We start from the raw sequence: 14,429 nt of genomic DNA, 5'->3' as shown, positions 1-14,429 counted from the left end.
TCTCCATTCGGATATCATACCTCCCTGTTCATAGTTAAGACCTTTTATCAGAAGTTCCAATGATTTTTCCACCTACTGAGCTGTCCATTAACTGTTTATTTTAAGAGATGTTTAAGCTTTTGATTGTTTTCCTACATTTATTGGAATTTATCTTCAGACTTAGTTTCTCAAAATCTTTTCCCTTCCATGTGCCATTGCACCAAGCTTTCCTTCTTTCTTTTGCCCCGTACGGTTCTTTGAGAGCCCCTCAGCGCCATCTTTAATCCAGATGGCCTTTCTATTTATGTGAAGATGCTGCCATTCTGACTGCTGCACCCATGGTGCTATCTTAGTGCCATGCGGCGTCCCCGTTCCCATGGGAACGTCACTGTTATCACCACTGCACCCCACGGGTCGCAGAAGTCTTTGTGGCTCGTCCCCTCTGCATGACCTCAGAGGGATGCAGGGGTCGGGCTGCTCTGCTTCTTCCATGCGGCCATGACAAGGCAGCCTGGGACTTTTCTCAGACTTCGCCACTGTTCACCTCCCAGGCGGATTGGCGGGACAAGAGGACTTCACTGTTGGGTCTGCCTTGCCAGCCCTGAGTTGAACAGTCAGGGACATGGCTGGGATTGCTTGGTTCAGTGCACCGCGCACTCACTGCCCGGGTCTTTTAATGCTGATGGACTCATCCAGCCTGGCCCCCAGGTTACCCGACTGGCGCCACATCCCCAAATGTGCCTGTGATTCTATAGCATGCAGCCCAATCCCAAGTTTATCGAGCCGGGCCACCCCTATCATGGCCCGGTGCCTGCAATGTCTGGGGCCCACAGGATTGTTTTTCTGTCTTCTCCCCCACTGTTTTTATTCTTTCTCCTTCTATCCTTTTCTTCTATTTCAACTCTTCCAACTATGCTCTAACTGTCTTTTCTTTTCAAATCTTTGCTAGATTCTTTTCTCTCCTGTCCAGCCTATTCTTCGGAAAGGTAGTTATATCCCTATGTTTCGGTTGGATGGACTATTCCAAACATTGAAATACACACACAGACAAACACACACACACATACACACCAAGCCTGCAGACCATTCCAGCTGGGCTTCATTTGGGCCACAGGCTACACCTTCCATTCAAATCGTACTGTTTGTATTTGTGCACTCACACTTATGAAGAAGATCCTTGCAGTAACCCATTTACCACCAAATGAGGCGAGTTGTACCGGTGCTTTCGCAAGGAATATTTGCCCAGCACAGCTTATTTAAAGTGTTCAGTGTATTGAATATTTAGAGAAGGGCAGAACTCCTCTTGGTTTGAAATGTAGCAATGTAAACAGATGGGGAACCTGGAGCTGCATATGCCTCGCCGACTCCCCCCCCAATGGCAAACACTCGTAAAGCTGAATTAATGGTAGATGTCCCCCTTGCCCATCGCTAGGCATTCCAATGAATTGGTAATGCCAAGTCTGTGAACTGATAGTAACAGATTAGTAAATCTGCTACTATCAATTCACAGACTTGGCATTACCAATTAATGCCTTTTAGTAAATGCAGGTAATCTTTGTTCATTGCCATCTACATTTAAAAGGGCATATAAAATGCATTCCTATTTTATTCTAGAGAATGATCTTAGAACATTTTAAATGATTACTGTTGTATGGTACAGGGCAGGTTTGGAACAGTACGGAGGCATCGTGTAAGGGTATTTGGCATGTTGTGGGTGAAAAGCAAACAAATAAGGCCAGTATTATATGTATACCCATGAAAGGAAGGTCAAGCCAGAGACTGCTGCCAATGCTGCCTGCTGCCAATACAGTAATGCAGAAACATATTCATCCAGAAAATGAAAATGTGGTGAATGGCAGACATACAGGTTGCAGCAGACAAAGCAGGGGAGCCTAGTGTTGAATCCTATTTGAACGTTACCACGGAAGGGTGCCCCAAAATATAACGATTCATCATTCCTTATCAAATGTCTTCCAGAGTCAAACTACCGGTTTCCTTAACTTTTCTCTTCTTTTCTAGTCGATCCTCTTTCCTAGCTGAGTGCTTCCTTGGACTTCAAGCTTGTGATCTATAATGTCTTAAATTATGGGTATCTGAATTCTCCATCAGGGACATTACAGACTCCTTGTGGACCGTACTTGAGGGCCCCCTGACCCACTCTATTCATTGCCCCCTACATTGGCCCACACCATGTGATGTCTCTATGTCTAGTAATGTCAGGGCCATCACAGCACATTTTGCAATGCCCAATCCCTGCTTTTGTGCTACACAATGACTGCTTCCTGGCAGGTCTGACTCTTGCCAATCATGCCTTCCACTCCTCGGTTTCTTCTTTTTCATCAGGTTGAAGCTTCTCTGCAGCTTTTTGTTCCTTCTTTCAATAGCTATCCATTATTTTTTTCTTTCATTTTGGCCATGTAGCAATGTTACCTGTTCAGCAACTGTACTCCCTTTCTTCTTACATCACTATTGCGAAAGATTTTCAGTGGACAAGACTCCAAAAAGGTAGAGCATTTCCACACACAAAAACGTATGTGTGTCACATGTAAGAAAGTTAGAAAGTTTCCCGCTTCACAAGGAAAGTGCTCCCTCACAACTTGATGACTGTCCATCTCTGTCAGGCCAGTGCATTATGTGGTGATTACACTAAGCTGCCCCTTCACTCGCAGGATACATACACAGGTTTGCCAAGTCTGACAATATAACGGCCACACCACACTGAATGCGCCTGATCTCAGAAGCTAAGCAGTGTCGGGCCTAGTTAGTACCTGGATGGGAGACCGCCTGGGAATACCAGGTGCTGTAGGTAAAAAAAAAAATAATATAACAGAATATTAAAAGAGGTTGGGGCTTCAAAAACAGCCAGGCTTTGGATTGGGTAATGTGTATGTGACACGCACATTGAACTGGAATAAACATTAAATGCATACAAGGTTTTGTAAGCAAACAGGCGCAACGCTAGACGTTTTGGTGACTTTGCTAATACTAATGAGGCCTGCCCATAAACAACTTTATCAGGCTCTCTACCCACTCACCTTGTCCAACACAATGGCCCCTAATACCACCGCCACCTCCCCATGCGCCAGAGGATCTTACATCCATTTAGGCACAGGACTAGCGTGACTACATTTCCCTAGACACCACCCCTACCCTGCCCCACCCCATTCTTGCCAAACATACCAGCCTTTGCTACCGTACCTACAACAAGCCCCATGGCACCCCTCACCACATCTATCCTAGGCACACCACGCCACGTCAGACTCTCATCCAGAACACACAGCTCCTTTGTACTCACTAAACCCATACTAGGCCCTATGAGAAAAATAACGCTTTCTTCCAGAACACCCAAGACCCTCTCTTGCCCAAACGCCTCCAAAAACTCAAACAGACACCAAGCCAGCAGCAACCACAAAACCATTAGCATTTGTACATCGACATCGCCTAAATTGATTTTCAAACAATACAAAACCCAGTGCAGCACTGTACCCTCTCCACCAACACCTATAGCTCAAACACGTCCACCCCCTTACACATAACACCCTTGAAAAGAGCCCTGCTCAATGTAAGACCACTAGGAGCACATGCCATTGACATACATGACATTATCCTAGAACACGGACTGGACTTCCTAGCCCTAACGGAAACTTGGCTCCACACAGCATCAGGCCCATTAATCACCATTGCTATGCCCTCAGACTACACTCTATTAAGATCAGACCGCCATGATACTACTGGCGGAGGAGTTGCTATAATCTCCAAAACCTCTCTTCACTTCAGTGAATGTAAAACGGAAACCAGGGTACAAACTCCTAGCTCTCAAACTAGCCACAGTTTTCAAAACCACTATCAACTTCCTAATAGTATATAGATCCCCTAGCTCAGCCAGCAACCCAGACACCAAATTACCACTCCTCATTACCCCCCACTCGAAGCCCAACACCAAATTCATACTCCTAGGAGGCATTAACTTAGGATATAATGATATCTCTGACCATAAAGCTACTGCTTTCCACAATGCATCCTCAGAAATGCAATTCTCACAAATTGTCAATTCCCCCACCCATTGTAGATTGGATTCTTACATTGAACACCACAGTCCACTTAGAAGAGATCCTTGAAATGTCTTGGACAGATCACTCCCTCATTAAATTCAACATCATACTAACCAAGGTCACTAGTCCACCCACTACCCCACCCACACCCATCCTAGTGAGAAATGCACGTAAACTCACACCCGAAAATCTATCCCGTGCTAAACAAATTATTTAATGTGCACCCCTTAGTGGACACCAACCCAGACAACATCGCTCTAGACTACCATACGTGTCTTAAATCAGCTATAGATGAAATAGCTCCTTTCAGACCCAAACTCCCAAAGCTAAAACGCAGCAACTCATGGTTCAACGATGACCTCATTGAACTCAGAAGGAAAAAATGGACGCTAGAACACCTCTTCAGGAAAAACCCCACCAGCGAGTCCAAAAAAGAGCTTTAGCTAATTTCCATAGACTACAAATTGGAAGTATTACTATTTACCCAGAAAGCCAATTCACTGAACTCACGCATCACTAATGCCTCCTCAAACAGAAAAGAGCTGTTCTCCATCATTAGAGAATTAGAAACCCCATTCCCCCTCCTAGCCTAGTTAAAGTGAACAAGGAATGGTGTACCACCATCCAGGATGCACTAGCCTCTAAGATAAACACACTTCAAAATAAAATGTTGATGCACAGAAAACTTTTAACACCCACTACCGAGCCAACCATGTTAGCTTCGACTCACACCACAACTAGCATCCCAGAGTTCCATTTCCTGCAGTGAACACAGACCAGGTGCTCAAAACCATAGCCTCTCTCAAACCTTCTAATTGTAAGGGTGACAATTTCCCCACCAAACTAGTCAAGGAATGTGCCCACATACTCGTGCCCATCATCACCAATTTCGTCAATGCCTCATTTAACACTAGCACCATACCAGCCAACATCAAAGAAGCCTGGGTCACCCCACTCCTTATGAAACCATCAATAGACCCCACTACCCCCACTAATTATAGGCCCATCACCACCGTCCCCTTTCTACTCAAAATCATAGATAAAATTGCATATACACAAGTCCAATCTCATCTCGAAAATAACCAACTGCTAGGGGAAAGACAATCAAGCTTCCTACTGAGACACAGTACAGAGAGAGCTCTACTGGATCTAAAAAAACAAATGGATGCTATTAGGGACTCAGGGAAACTTTGTATTCTACTTTTACTTGATTTATCTGCAGATTTCGACTTAGTAGACCATAATATCACGATTGCCAGAGCCCTCATCCTGGCTAAGATCGACTACTGTAACATTCTCCTTTTAGGAACCTCAAAAAAAAAACATAAACAAAATGTAACTACTCCAGAACAAAGCACTCAGCGCAGCCCTGGGCATAAGAACGAGAGAGCATATCTCACAATATAGGAGAGAGGCCCATTGGCTGCCCATTCAAGCTAGGATACTAGATAAAATCCTCACCATAGCACATAAATGTGTATCTGGCATTGCACCCAGCTACCTCAATCAATGTCTAACACGCAAAACCACAACTACAAACTGAGATCTAACTCAGACATCCCTCATTTCAAGAATGCACAATGAACTCCAGTTTCCCAGTAGCAGCCCCCAGAATTTGGAGCTCACTACCAGCCAATATCTGTAAGGAGCTCTCCCTCCAAAAATTTAAGAAAATCCTCAAAACCTGGCTCTTCAATAAATTCTAAATAACCACTAGACCACCATTACACCACTCAACTGTGACTGTAAATACTTGACTGTAAAATTGTAACATTGCACCACCATCTAACCGTTCAACTGTTGACTGCAATTATTAGACTTGCAATTCGAAATCCTGCATCACCTTGTAACCATAACACTATATGTATGTCAAGCTGAGAATATGTAAATACTAAGTTTCTAAGTAATCTTGTAAACTGCGCCGTGATACCTTAGAGTTTGGGCGTATAACCAAATGTAATAAATAAATAAATAAATAAATAAATAACATTAAGAATCTGAAATCCAGAGTTACTTCCATGTTGAATGAACTACCGGTGCCCTGTTTATCTTCCCTTTTATTAAACCTCCATGTTCAGCCATTACGTGAAATCCTTCACTCATTGGGCGTTTCCTTCATGTATACACAGTCAACACTCAGATGGTATTTAAACTATATGGGTGCCATTCAGAAGTTATTCAAAATTGAGGAAAAACTGGATGAGTTTAAAGAAGTAGCTCATGGCACCCTAAGAAACCCAAGATAGACCCAGTTGTTTAATAAACCTCCATTGCTACTATCTACATTGCAAACCTGCCAAACATGTGTCCTTGGGTGTGTTGTATGATTCTATGCTCACAATAGTAACTGTATCGCCCTATTTACAATGTTCACTGTGAATTCCTTTAATGCTATCTGAGGTCAACTGCGCATTGATTTCTATGGGCCTCATCACGAGTTGGCCGGTATCCTGGCGGTATTCCTGCCGGGATACCGCCCACGCTAATAGCACTACCTCCAAACCCCCTGTCGCTATTAGAGCCGGATCACGGGTTTTGCGGAACAGCAATTCCCCATTCCCCATTGGGCCCATTCAGGAATTCCCCATTCCCCATTGGGCCCAATGGGGAATTTTCGGCACCGCTACTGTCGCCGGTATTGCCGTGCAGTAATTGCACCAAAAATCGTCAAATTTGGGGTGGATTTACCCCCAGCTGAGAGTAAATCCTGCCAAAACCGTGATTTGGCGGACCCTTAAATCTGGCGGTTACAGCGTTATCACTGCATTCAAGGGCTACTGCCCAATTCGTGATGAACCCCAATATCTGTTATTGGAGCTAAACTTTACTATGGCAATGTCCTACTGTGGCACTGCCTTATTCAGCCTCTGGAGGCCTTGCAGAATTCAGGCTAATCACATATGTTTATGAATGGGATGTAATATAATTCAATCCCAGAAATCTAATGATCCATCGTGTTCAGTAGTATTCAATATTTTATTAGGTTCAGAGCATAGTAGGCATGCAAACTGACATGACACATGTTTCTAAAAGGCCGTTTAAAGACACGCTCATCATTATTCTTCCGTGTACAGACACGGGCCTAACCATTTAAATAATTTCTTCATATTAATGCGAGCAAACTGCAATGAGAAATTCCATTCTATCCACATTGGGAATGAAGAATATACAATATTTAGGAATGTGAGCCCAGATGAGCACCATGCGCAAAACACGTCAGTTGTTAGTGGTTACTTTATTTTGCAACTAATAAAATGGTGAATAATACTCAAAAAGACAAACAATTCATTTTTTTTGGGTGTAATTACCACGCACTGTATACATTTTATAAACAAATGTGATTACCCTGGAGTGCTAAAATTCAATTTCCATGCTTCTTAAATTGTGTGTCGCAGTGCAAGTATGCGCATGCTTCGGCTACACGCTTCAATTCACGGTAAATTGAGAAGCCTTGCTGCATCCTGCAGAAGATTATAGTGGGGTGCAGCCAGAATGCATATTATCTGTAAGGCTCTACCCCCATTGTTCACAAATAACTGTACAGACCCGTCCCTAGTTCTCTGAAAGATTACATTTGACATTTGCATGTCGTGCAAAGCAGTGGCTAACAATGTATTGTCGTTCCTACGGAGGATAGCTCAGTGGCCAAGTGTTCGCCTTGGAAGCAAGACGACACAGAGCAACACAGGTTCGATCCCCGGGTTCACGCTTAGAAACCTCTGTATTTAAGCGTTATAAATAACTAAGAAAAAAAAAAACACTGACCAACTAAAAAACAAACAATTCCTGTAACAACGCCTTCGATGCCTGTTGGCTGTGTGAACGCTTAAAAATTGCAAAAATAAATACATACAGCTTGGCATCACTGCATGGCAAAGACTGTGCCCACTTAGAGGGTAAATGGTAGAACAAGCTCCTCCAATTAGTTTCAAGAAGTGTCTTACCCCCTTCCACACATTGTGAATTGCTTTGTTGAAGAACAAAAACTCTTGTGTTGTAGGCCATGCAGTAAGAATTACTGTGTGTAAAAATGTTGGTATTTCTGGTGAACCTGAATTTGATTGCTTAAGATTGTATATTCTTTTACACACAGGTTAATCAAAGTCTGCACTTCATCCATTCAGTATCTGGAGTCAACACACAACATCTATAAAGAGCATGTCACGACCCTCACCCAAAACCCCCTCTGGCAAACCCATTGGCCAGGTGGAATCAGGACTCGGTCCTCCAGAGCCTGGCATCCTCTTCAAAAGCCCTCATGGGGCCAGTCCTGGGGACTATGGCACCAGGCTCATACACCATGAAAAACAATGTGTTTGAGAACTACTTTATTGTATTGTCAGCCAACATGGAGGCATCCACATAGCTTGGTTCCTAAGAACCAAGCTATGCGGTCTAGTGTTATGGTGTGGTAGCCTAGGGACTACTTTATCTGGACTATCTCGTTGGGGCTATTTAAACCACACACGAGCAAGACAACACGCTTCGCGTTACTTTGCAGCTTTCCACGTGACGCTCACCGTGTCCAGCTATTCCCTCGAACCTCGGAGAAGCAGAACCTGCAAGGAGACAAAAGGAACATCATTAGCAGCAGCATCTTACCTGCAGTCTTCATCTTTAAACACTCGCAGCTACAGAGAACAGCTTCCTCGAATCTGCACGCCTCCCGGACAGAAAGACCTGAAAGAGGAAGATAGAGGCAACATTAAAGAAAGCAGTAGAGACATTTACAAATTACGAACTGCTCAAAAGGCTTACCTGGCTGGTGGCCTCTCGGCTGGCACCACTCCGGACATTCCACTCGCGCTGAAGAACACCGCGACCTACAAGGAAGGAAAACACAGGTTAGCAAAGGCAAGACTTCGCAGCACTGCACAGAGTGCTTACTTACCGCATCATAGAGCTCTTAATGCGTCATCATTTACCAGCAGGGCTCAACCAAGCCAGTTCGCCGCGCTGAAGCTCCTCATACCTAAGGGAGAAAAAAGAGACATTTTAAACAAAGAAAGGCATGCAGGACAGCAACAAAACTAAAGAACAGCAATAAGACCTACCTGAACAATATCAAACGGGCCGGCGTCAGTGAAATAACTGGACCGCACTCGCCCATGAAAGTCAACGCGCCCCTGCAAAGAAGGCAGGACGGAGAGCACGCCTAATTCTACCACAAGGTGAGGAGAGGGCGCCAGAGGGACTGAAATCATACGGGTGTGGAGGGAGGATACTTACCCCCAGTCGGTCAGTCTTGAACAAAGTCCTCCTGTATTTTCAGGCAGAACCTTCCCCGCAGACCACATCAGGGCAAAGCTGAGAAGCATACCAGCGAGTAGCCCGGCTGGGTGGCGTCCCTGTGGATACCAGGTGAGCGTAACAGAGCAGTAGTACATTCAAATCAAAAATGTGGAGAGTCGAGGGAACACCTGTGAACAGAACATGAGAGAACATCTTCAAGTATTAGAATGGACATGCTGCTTAGGAAGGCATCGTCAACATGGAGTCCTCGTCGATTAATGAAGGACATTTCCAAAGTGTGCAGACATTACGGTTAAACATAATCAGTGTGTTGACTTAAAAAGCCTAGAGAGGTTAGGCAGCTGTGACTGAAATCTTGACAGCATGTGAATAGACTACAGTAGTCACATGATCAAAGAGCGAGCACAGAAAGACAGTGTAGAGCAGGCTTGTCCAACCTTTTTGAATGTGGAGCCGAAGCATGAACTTTTTTTCACCCGGTGGGCCGGCGAGCTAAAAGTCAACACCTTCACCCAAAGCAGTATATTCAAAATCAACGGTGTGTGACCTTTGACACAATAGCATCACGGGCAGTGATAGCCATGCAGTTCCAAAGATAGCTTTTGGTGTCAGGGACAGTGATCAAAGGTTAGTTTCTTGGGATTTCTTCCATCAATGTGTACATGTTGATATTTTTCTGAAACAGTGGGGGCGACCGAGCGTAGGGAGGGAGCTATAATGATCTAGGGAAGGTTTGGGGGCTTCCCCCCCCAAGATTTCATTTCCAAATATGGGGCTGAAATGGTGCATTTTACAGCAGGAAAAGTGGCCAAAATGCCATAAGTTTACAATCAGGTCTAAAGGGGAACATGTACATTCCATGTCGCCAACAGCAGACAAGAACATTGTAGACCACAACACATTTTAATGATCAATGTGTCTACAGTGTAAGACAGCACTGTCACTGATGTAACACATTGGCATGCTGGTTGTGCCCAAAATATGCCTCTGTAGCAATATGTCTATGCTGGCTGTTCCCAATTTAGGACAGCATTGTCCTGTACAAAGCATGATTGATGCTGCCTGAGCATGTCCAGTGTGCCCAATACATATGCCAGCTTATCTCTGTAATACACAATCATTACTTCTTTGTTAATGTTTGAGCTGCCTGCAGTGTCCCCAAAACATATGGCAGTTTATTTATCTCTGTAATACACATTCATTACTTCTGTGGTAATGAAAGAAGCATAATCCCATTCAAAAGATAAAATGTGGAAAATTGATCACCCAAAGGTGAGCCCAATTGAAGAAACGTGATGAGAGCACAAACTAAAAGTATGACAGACTTTTTTTATTGCATGAATAGTAACTTGTAAAGTTGCAACTTGTAAAGCATTCAGCACAGTTAAGAAGAAGTCCAATAATTCTACTAACCCTACACATGTTTTCAGTGTGACACTTGGCATTGATTTTGCTTGCACAAATTCTCAATATCCGCTGGCACACTTCATGTGGCAATGCAGAGTATTCCAGATAGGTGTCCATCTGTCAAAAGTGATCTTGATTTTGTTTTTATGCTCTTGAGTCTTGAGAAAAGCTGTTCACAGCAGTATGTGCTGCCAACACGTGCAATGAACCGAAGTGCATGATTAGAAAGATTTGGGAAAGAGTCCCATGTCATGTATTTACTATAAAATGTATGCAGGGTATGTTCAGAAAAGGCTCTCTTCAGGTCACCATTACTTTTCATGTCAATTAATTCCATTTGAAACATGTCAGGAGCATTGGTGACATTAGTACCAAATGGATCTGCAAACATCTTCAGCTCATCACTGTGCTCCCTGAAATCTTAAAATCGGTTTTTAAATTCATTCAAAAGATTCCCAATCAGTGCAGAATACTTGTCATGGTTGATGCTGTGAGCAGATCTAGTCATCAGTACTGTGAAATGAGTAGCATTTTTTTCATTCAGCTGTTTCTGAAACAATTCCAGCTTATGAACAAAGGATTGGATGTGCTCATACAGCCTGTTCCCAAACTGATCCTTCCCTTGCAGTTTTATATTCAGGTCTGAAAGATATTTTGTTATGTCAACAAGGAATGCCAAGTCATTCGACCAGCTCGCATCATCCAAGAAGCTGACACCTTTCCCTTTGTTCGTCATGAATGTTTTAATTTCATTAAGCAGTAACCAGAATCTGGATAGTGTGGCTGCCCTGCTAAGCCAACGAACTTGGCAAAAGTAGATCACATCATCATGGTCTGCTCCCATCTCTGCAAGAAATGCTTGAAACTGTCTATGGTTAAGCCCTTTGACCTTATGAAATTCACTGTAGAAACAACTTTTTCCATCACATGCGTCATCTCCAAGGCCTTTGCGCACAGTTGTTCCTGGTGAATGATGCAGTGATGCGTGATGACATTTTGGGGAACTGACTTTGCCATTAAACTGACAAATCCATTGTGTTTGCCAATCATAGCAGGGGCCCCATCAGTTGTCAGACCACAGAGTTTGTCCTCTGGCAGATTGAATTCCAACAAGACACTTTTTATTTCATTGAAAATGTCTTGTCCTGTTGTTTTGTCTTTCATTGAACATAGGTCAAGTAGTTCCTCAACAATTTGGAATTCTTTGGTCACTCCTCGTACAAAGATCGCCAGTTGGGCGGTATCACTCACATCTGTGCTTTCAACCACCCCCAAGCTGTAAAACTGCAGGCACCCACTCTTTTCGTCAGTGTGTCTGCAATGTTTGATGATAGGTCATCTACTCGTCTAGCAATTTTCTGATGTGAGAAACTGATTTTCTCCATCATTGCTTACAAATGTCAATATTCGAAAGCAATCTTTGACAAATTCTCCATCGGACAATGGTTTCCCTCTCCTCGCTATGGCCTCGGATATCAAGTAACTTATCTTGGTTGCTGCCTCAGAGTTCTGTCTGCCAGCTTTGAAGAACGATTGTTGCCCGATCAGGGTCTGAGCGAGTTCGCCCGATCAATCCTAATCTGACCAATCAGGTTGTCAAATTCAGTGGCATGTTTTGTAGTATAATGCCGCTTAACATTGTATTCCTTGCAGACAACTACTTTTTCCTGGCAAATCAGACACAGGATGTTCCCCTTTTGTTCACACGCAAAGAAATCCTTGGCCCAACTATCCTTGAAAACAGGACATTCAGCATCAATCTTTCTTTTCTTCTGATTCATCATCTATTGAGAGTTGGGTGGGTTTTAGTCATATGAAAGCTACGTTGTCACAGGCCCATTACATTAAAAACAATTCAAACTTACTTGTATTACTAAGTAATAATGTGGTTTTAATATAGCCAGAATATTGGGCCACACTGTATGGCATGATTAAAAAAAGCCTCACTCATAGTATTGGCCCACAAATCTATAACAATGCCTGTAGAGAAGCAGTGTTTGGCATGTGATATACAAGTCAGTGGGGGTGGGTGTGGACACAGGCTGTGGCACCCTTGTGATGCTACTTAAATATGATTAATGCAAAGGAATGCTCTTATTCTCACGTGGCAGGCAGCCAGAGGGAGATGAAACACTAAAATGCCACTGAAAAATAAGCAATTGCTCTGTCAGCTTTGTTCCAACGCAGGTAAACTCGGAGGATGGTGCTCTTACCGGGTGGAGGGCAGAGAGGAGGTCAGCGATAGTATCAGGTAAACCGGAAAAGTTGTTGCTGCGGCGAGCTGATGGAGTTGGAGGTGGCCAACAAGTTATGCCTGTTGAGTAGAACAACAACATGTTTTATTTGTTATGTCGTGCTTGTTACCAGAGTCTTCCAGCTTTGTAGTGCTGCAAATTAAAGGCAAGGCTATTAACCACTACACATAATGACATATAGTATATATCAATTCCAATTCAAACCACTTCCATGGCACTGGTGATTAGGTACTTCACTATGCAGATAATAGTTTTGACCAGTGTTGTCAAGTAAATATTCTGTATCTATGTTGACCATGTCCCCTACTTTTTCCTTTGGCCCCCTCTGTGCCCCTTCTAAATTTGATTACTGATGACACCACTAAGTTGGCCAACTATGGGGGTTCATGAAGAGCAGGGGGCACAATTAGTGAGCTGCAACTAGATCCATTGCAGCCTGTATGTCTGCTACCATAGTTGACTGGTCCAGGGGGCACCAGAGGCAGGAACGGGTCCTCTGCCACGGCCCAGAAATAAAATTACTCAGGTCCATGGACCCGACAAACATTGAACACATTTCCTACAAGAATGGATCACCATATGTATCAATAATATCTTTGGGTATATATCCATATTGTCAAATTACTATGAGTGGCAGCAGACGTCCAAGGCCAAATGATAATATGTTATTGTTTAACTATAGCACTTACACTAAAGCTCTTTTTTATAGAACAAATAAGCATGCAATATCCCCCAACCTGTGTTGGTACTCATTTATCGACCTAAGAATGAAGAAAGGCTGAGATGGCCTTGCTGGGATTAGAACATGCAGATCACATACACAGCGCAGCATTGGACTCTCAACCCACTGAGCTATCATATTGGCTATGTTTGTCGGGTCTGTGGACCAGATTATTTTATTTATTTCTGCAATGTTGGTCGGATCCAACATTGCGGAAATAAATAAAATACTTGGATCCACAGATCCGAAAAACATGAAACAAATAAATAAATAAACATTGCGGCAAAACAAAAACCAGGCCTTCAACTGCCTCTGGTGCCCCCTTCTTGGGGGCACCAGAGGCAGTAACAGTCCCCCGCCACGTCATAGAATTCAGGTCCACGGACCCGGCAAACATTGTGGCAAAACAAAAACCGGGCCTGTAAATGCCTCTGGTGCCAGGGCACCAGAGGCAGTAACAGAGCTCCGCCGCGCATGGCCTGGTTTACTTATTTATTTGTTCAATGTTTGTCTGGTCCGTAGACCCGATTGATTTATTTATTTCCGCAAAGTTGGTCCCCCAACGACCAACATTGCGGAAATAAATTAATTAATCGGGTCCACGGACCCAACAAACATAGAACAAATACATAAATAAACTGGGCCGTGGCCTGTTACTGCCTCTGGTGCCCCTTCCAGGGAGGCACCAGAGGCAGTTATAGTGCTCCGCCACGCACAGTCCAGTTTATTTATTTATTTGTTCAATGTTTGTCAGGTCTGTAG

At 43.6% G+C, this 14,429-nt stretch overlaps 1 long non-coding RNA gene and 1 pseudogene across 1 annotated transcript in view; one reads left to right on the top strand and one right to left on the bottom strand.

Moving 5' to 3' along the window:
* LOC138526323 (uncharacterized) overlaps nucleotides 1-14,429 on the bottom strand; it is a 300,829-nt gene that overhangs the window by 111,576 nt on the left and 174,824 nt on the right. The window contains exon 2 of the long non-coding RNA XR_011283554.1: nucleotides 12,905-13,005. This is a non-coding gene — a long non-coding RNA (uncharacterized lncRNA). The remainder of the gene's footprint in view (nucleotides 1-12,904; nucleotides 13,006-14,429) is intronic.
* LOC138526678 (5S ribosomal RNA) lies at nucleotides 2,680-2,788 on the top strand (annotated as a pseudogene).

This window comes from Ambystoma mexicanum, chromosome 7p (assembly GCF_040938575.1).
Source record: "Ambystoma mexicanum isolate Mex_15411 chromosome 7p, UKY_AmexF1_1, whole genome shotgun sequence".
Lineage (NCBI taxonomy): Eukaryota > Metazoa > Chordata > Amphibia > Caudata > Ambystomatidae > Ambystoma > Ambystoma mexicanum.
Note: the sequence above shows the minus strand (reverse complement) of the source record. Positions and strands in the feature narration are given on the sequence as shown.